The 6,839-nt window shown below is 37.8% G+C and overlaps 1 long non-coding RNA gene across 1 annotated transcript; it reads right to left on the bottom strand.

Moving 5' to 3' along the window:
- Positions 1-1,661: 1,661 nt before the first annotated feature.
- Positions 1,662-5,966, bottom strand: LOC138717562 (uncharacterized). Its single transcript, XR_011336900.1, has 4 exons — positions 5,749-5,966; positions 3,323-3,461; positions 2,570-2,742; positions 1,662-2,478 (listed from the first exon to the last, which is right to left on the bottom strand). It is a non-coding gene; the product is annotated as an uncharacterized lncRNA (long non-coding RNA).
- Positions 5,967-6,839: the final 873 nt, after the last annotated feature.

Here is a 6,839-nt window from a genome sequence, read left to right as displayed (position 1 = left end):
TTGAAGATTAGGTACACGTTCCTGAGAGAATCTACTTTGGTTTCCTGAGCACGCAATCAAAATCTAGTCTGAAGATGCAAATGGCAGGAAAAAACTGCAAGAACAGTAGAAGAATACTTTATATAAGGTAGAAAACCCTGATCAGAGCCTAAAATTAACAGAAAAGGAACTGCTTGCTTTTAATCACTGACTACTTGGAAGTAAAGTAACTAAAATCTGTTCAACTGCCAACAGTCTGTGTGAACAAACTTTAATATGGCAAGGCAAAACCCCTCGGGTTACATTTTTTGTTGATAAGAATAAAGGCCAAATTGCCATTGTATGTTTTTTTGGTTATAGATTCTGTCCTAACTCTTCATTTGTTTAATTTAATAGCTATATAACTTTGACTGTACAGATATTGATTCTATGAGTGGGAAGTTTTATTGCTTTTATTCTTGTAAAAATCTATTTAATTTCAGAAAAGACATGTATACATCAAGAAATGGATTATTTATTTCACACATAGGGGTCCAAAAGGGTACAAATCCCTCAACGTGCACTTAATTAAGTAAATTCTGTTTACTGTACTGCAAATAAGAGTATAATCAACTCTGTATATCTGGTGAATTGCAGTACTATAGTGACTATTATGCTGCTTAGTATGTGTGAAGAAGAGCCCCACTTATTTACAATCTGCTATTGGTGCTTTTTCTTGGTCTCTCTTTACTGTGCATACAAGAGATGGTCCACAGATTTTGTATTTATTGTAATGCTTATAAGGTTTTCCTAAATTTTTTATGAGCACACTTTACCAAATTTTACAGGTATTACAGTGAATATCAAACAAGACAAAACAGACTGGAATTACAGACTTTGGGAGAATTAAGATGCTAAGCCTGCTTCTCACAAATATCCCTTGGGCAGAATTTCTAAAAGCAATTCTTGGAATAAGGTTTGCATTTTCCATTGATTTGTCATTAGACGATTAACAGATGTAGTACTATAAAACCTTGTTTCTATCTTTTATGAAAAAGTAAACCTAACAAGTACAGCATAATGCCCTGGGTTTCCCACTTAGGTCCATGCAAATGGTCTACTAAAAAAAAGCCATAGCATTTGCATCTTGACCTCTATGCATCTTTACCTTTCCCATAGTGGGTTTAGTTAACCCTTTATGTGTAGATGGCATTATTCTTCATGGGTCAAAAAAACAACTTGGAAACCATTTGCATGGTGGCAAGTACATGCAGACTTAACATCTTTTGTTCATTTTAAAGAGAAAGTGATTAAGTAAGTCTGGTTTTAATTCCACTTTTCAACTTAAAATATTTACAAGGATTCTGAGTCTTTAAGTGGCAGATGCACACATGTAAATGCTCAGGAAAAACCTAAACAATATTCAAAATAAAGCTAAATCATCTAGTGCTGCGGCATGAATGACCCTAACCTAAGAAACAGCATCCTGCAAACTCCACTATTGCTGCTGAAATACAAGATAGTTTGTGCAGATATAGTAGAACCAGTTCATAATTGTGAAAGTAACATTTGTAATGTGGACATTCAACTTGCCTCAAAAAATCAGTCTAAGTACAGTGGACCCATTCTAAGTACCCTGTGGTCACAGATGTCCTGCCAGTAATTCTCAAGCAAGAGGATTAAAAGCTAGTTCAGGTATGTTCTGTGTCCAGGAGCAATGTGAGCCCCTCTAGCACGCTTTCCCCAGTTTTTCTTCCCCACAGACTCAGTGAGCTATCAGCCTGATATTTTATGTAGATCCAAATCATTAACTATCCTGTTGTGTAGCTGTTTTGCACTACAGAAAGATCGAACAGCTCAGACAAAGGAGAGGCATTTAATCCACACAATACCCTTAATAAATCTCCCAATGTGGTTTCTGTACAGCATTCTTAATTATTTCTGAGGACAGTTTTACCCGCAATGCTTATGTAAGGATAAAACTTATGTGCTTGCCATTTTCACATCTCATAATACCTATAACCTTTATTTAAACCATAATAGAATAAATTACATATAGCCTTAGGAGCAGGCTGACCTATCCCAGACATTTGTGTCCAGAGCAAGTGAGAAGCTATCACAGGCAAATGCATGCGAACAGTTAGGATCAATAATCCACCAAATACGAACTACTCTGCTTAACTAAAGCTTCTGTCTTCATCATGATGACACTTCTTCCTACCAGTATTCCCATAGGGAGCATGGCAGTAATAGTTACTGCACTTCAAATTTACGCTTTAGCGTGCTTTACACTAAAAGAACGAGTCAAGGTTCCTGAGGTTGTGCAGTTCTCTCCTTCTTGATGCTTCCACTGCAGAAGCGTGGAGCTGGAGAGGTCACAGTGCTGTGCTGCTGCTTCTGCCAAAGGACTGGATTCCATCCCCCAAAGGGGCTCAGCTCCTCTGACACAGTCTTGAGCTACCACCCAGGTTCTTCCTGTCTCACATCCACTGTGCTCTTGTCGTGTTACATGTCACAGTGCTGTCTCAGAGAGAAAAAAAGACACTTCAGAGGTCTATCCAACTTCCCAAGGCATATAAGCCATAAAATTCTGTTTAAAATCCTTGAGTACCTACTAGCATGAACTTGGAGAAGAATTTCCACACTCAGGCCAAGGGTAAATTGCTGTTCTGCTTGTCTTCTCCAGTATGAAGAAAAGGACATTGCTGCCTTGATTCCTACAGATTTAAACCTCACTTGTCAGCTCTCATTGCTGTTTTCCAGCTTCATATGGGAATGGAGAGACTGAGAAAAATCAAGGCAGAGTTATGAATAAAACTTACTGATATCATTTAAGGGTGAAATTTTGAATAGCATCTCAGTTTGAGCAAAAAGCCTAGCAGTGGTGCAGTTCCCAAGAAAAATCCTGAATGAAAACCTTCTACTTTTCTCCCCCGCAATAGAACTGCACCCATAATAGAGTGCTTGCCAATATTAGCTGTACTGAGAGATGTATCTATTCCAGTAAACCTTTTACTAGTCTAGCCTAGACCTCAATTTCGTTCTGCTGAAGCTCAGGAAATCAATGACCACCTGCAAAGACAGGCACTGGAAATAATCACTGAGAATTATGTTAAATCCTCCTGGAGTTATGAGATTATGGGAGAAGCTCAGTCTACGTTAAAATATGCATATACTCCAGCTCTTGTAATAGCAGAAATATGGCAAAAAGCACAATGTGGCTAGTAAAAGGAAAAAAGCAGACCCTAAAATGCTATGAAAAAAACAAAAATGAAATGAAGGTTGTCTCCTTGTTCAACTCTTGCTGCAGTGACAGCATGACATAATGGTACTGACATAATGGTACAAACAAGAGGTTAGGAACTTGGGATATAAACATGGTTCTAGCCCTCAGCCCCTAAACTGACATCTAGCATGCAGATGTCACTCAACACATCCATTGTCAGTTCATTCCAGGAACAATTGATTCTGTATGAGCCGTTTGTCTCTCCAAATTCACATTCCTGCATAGAGATAAAGTAGGAGTAGCTGTAAATGACACATATTTGTACCCATAAGTGTGTTAGAGGAAAACATATCATGCCAGGACCAGCTGCCTGAGATAGCTGTGGCTGCTACTGCTCTGTGTACCCAGGTTAAATCAATAGTGAGAGTGAAAGTGCGTTCCCAGCAACAAACACATACACTATGGAGATCGATCGATCTATCTATCTATCTATCTATCTATCTATCTATCTATCTATCTATCTATCTATCTAAATATATATAAAAATATATGAGTACACATATATATACATACACATAAGCACATATACGCATGTTTGGCCTCACAGATCACACACACCCATGCAAGCAGAGACAACACTAACAGTCTTGATGGACTGATGGCTTCTGTGACAGGACTGGAAGTAGCCTAGTAGGGTATTATTTGGGTTCTCTCTCCTGTCATTGTCTCTCTGAACTTCTTTGTGGATGTACAGATGAGCTTTATAACATAACCTAACAATACATATGTAGTACATAAGGAACACACTGTACTAAGCTTGAAGAGCAGTAATTTCAATGGAGCTTGATTTTGATTGTACCATTTCTTGTCATGTATGACCTCTCATGCTTCTAGTCAACAAGTAATGATTTTTGAATGTATTTTTATGCACTTGGATTTGAGATAGTAAAGACAAAACCATTATTTATAGATAATTTTAACTAGCTAGGGAGCAGGAAAATAAGCAGCAATGACAATAATAAGTACAGAACAAAGTAATGTACCCCTGACAGAATAATGCAGGACACAGGACCTGATCTCTGCCCTTCTCATAAGTGGAAGAGAAGGTTGGGATGTTTGAGCCTCCAAACCAGCCTCTGTACCGAGCCAATCTGTGTGATTTCTAGAGTGAACTGCAATACAGATGCAGAACACTAATGAATTACCAAAATTCTGCCAAGTCACCCACTGTCCAGTGAGTATTTAAGGAATTTTTTTAAAAATTGCAAATTCTAGTAATTATATAATATAATAAAATTGTGACATTTTTGAAGTTTCTTCCAGACTGAATGCACAGTGATCATACAGCACCTTATCATTTTTTTCTCATGAACTTGATACAATGGCAAAAGATTGAGCTTAGTGTCAAGTTAAGTTACACTTACTGAACAATAATTATACTACTGAGATTTTTGAAGGAAAAGAGAAACAATTCTCATTTAACTTCTTGTAGGAGACTAAACCTTTGAGAATGGAAAATTACCAGGCACAGAAGAAAGATGTTAAGGCTTTGAGGAGGGAGAGGAGTGGGTTATAAACTAGGGAAACTTCACAAAGACATGTCACAAGTGTTGCGTAGGAGTGGAAAACAAATATGAACAGACTTTCAAAGCAAGATGTCCATAGAGTTTTTGATTCCAGCCCAAGAAGATGGATGAAGATCAAGAAGAATAAGTTGCATAAGTAGGATAACTTGCATAAGTTATATGCAAGCTTTATTATCATTTGTGTTTATATGCCTCTTGATTCATTATCACACACCACCAATTGGCTAAAATCCCTCGACAACCATGAGAGAATTTTTTTTTTCATGAGAAAGTGAATAGTTACTCCACCAGAGGGGTCAGCTGACAGATGCTGCAGGAGTGTTTCTGGTCAATGATATTATAGCTTCTGCTGTGGTGCTCCTCAGCTCCCCGCTCTGCCTGCTTCCTAGAGCAGATTTGCTCTTGCTGCTCCCCAAGAACAAGATTTTCCCTGGCACACCTAAGAATAGAAAGAGAAGGAAATACACAGAAAACAAAGGATGCACTTGTGAATCAAGGCAAAAAGAAAGGCATCATTGAGAAATAAAAAACAGACACAACTGAAGGAACAACTCACCATGGTATAATTAAGAAAGTTAAATAGAACAGGGAAGGACAGGAATATTTTTGTAACAAACCATAGGGACAGAAAACTACTAACTTCAATGAAAAAAATTTATGCCAGCAGCTGAGCATGGGGTGTTTGTTAAGGGTTAATGAAGAACATTTTGCAAGCAGCATTGTAGTTATTCTATTTAAAGCACTCACTTTTTCTTGTTCTATTCTGTCGCCTACTGAAAATTGCACAACTCTCTTCTCAAATACTATTATGAAAAAAGCAATCAACTCAATTGTCTGGGGTGTAATGATGCTGACTACCTCCTTCCAGCATTCAGAAAGCGAGAGAAAAATAAGATAAATAACCTGGGACAAACCCACAAATCATTAGAATTTTTAATAAGCCTTCACAAACAGAAAGATGTGCACTATTAGTTATACCTGCCAACCACTGCTCATGGTCCAGTGGACAGCACACTGCACGTGGAATGAGAAGATTCCTGCTCTTCTTCCAGCTCTCACACTCTTACTGAATAACAGCTTAAACAGGTCACATGAGCCTCAGCTTCCCAGTAGTACAATGATGATTATTAAGTAACGTATAAATAGTACTGGTGGTGTGATAGTCGCAGATAAAATACATCAAAATTGAAAGCAAACTTTTTTTATTCTAGTTCAGATAGGAACAGTGACCTTCCCAAATGAAGTGTTGTGCCCTCGTGTAAGACATGGGGTCATGAGCCTGAGGGAAATTCAATCAGACGTGGGGTTGTAAGTCTAGAAATAGAACTAGACAAGTATTTCTGGTGAGAGGAAACTGAACTAGAAGTTATTGCCATCAAGACCGCAGCTAGAACTTTCAGTGTGCACAACATCCCTATGAAAATCTACAGGAAGCCATAGTTTGAAAGCCTTTTAATACCTCTGCTTCTGCTGCAATCTTAGTGTCAGTTCTCTGGTCTCTTCAATTAGATTTTCTGTGGGTTTTTTTCTTGGCAAACCAGGACCAAAATTTAGTCTTCTTTGAGCTGTGCTGGAGACATGAAGCAACTTAAATCTGCCCCAGAATAAAACTGTGAAGCATTACCTAGATATCAGAAAAACCATCAAATTGCAAAAAGCTTGGTCAAAATCAAAGGCATCATCAGATCTACAGCAACGTATAAAAGTAAACCTTGCAATTCATCATGGAAATTAGCCCATTTCATAGTGTTTATACTATGTTTAATGACATCCCTTTTGTCTTTACTTAGATAATACATATTCATCAGCTTATCTTCCTTTCTACTTAGGGACTTAGGGACTTTAAAGTCTGAAACACACACTGAACTTGTAGGTATTGTAGGTATAGACAACAGAAAACTAGAAAGGTCTTTCACCTATTTGCTTATTTGTCCTTCTGCAAACTATGTCTCTGTATTCACATGGGTCTTAATATTATCTATGGGTTTAAGTCACTTGGAAAGGAAGGAAGCTTGAGAACAGGCTGCAAAAAGAAAACAACATGGAAACAAAAGCCCTTCAAGGTCAGA

Source organism: Phaenicophaeus curvirostris, chromosome 2 (genome assembly GCF_032191515.1).
Source record: "Phaenicophaeus curvirostris isolate KB17595 chromosome 2, BPBGC_Pcur_1.0, whole genome shotgun sequence".
NCBI lineage: Eukaryota > Metazoa > Chordata > Aves > Cuculiformes > Cuculidae > Phaenicophaeus > Phaenicophaeus curvirostris.
The sequence above is the reverse complement of the archived record's forward strand: the minus strand, read 5'-3'. Positions and strand labels throughout refer to the sequence as shown.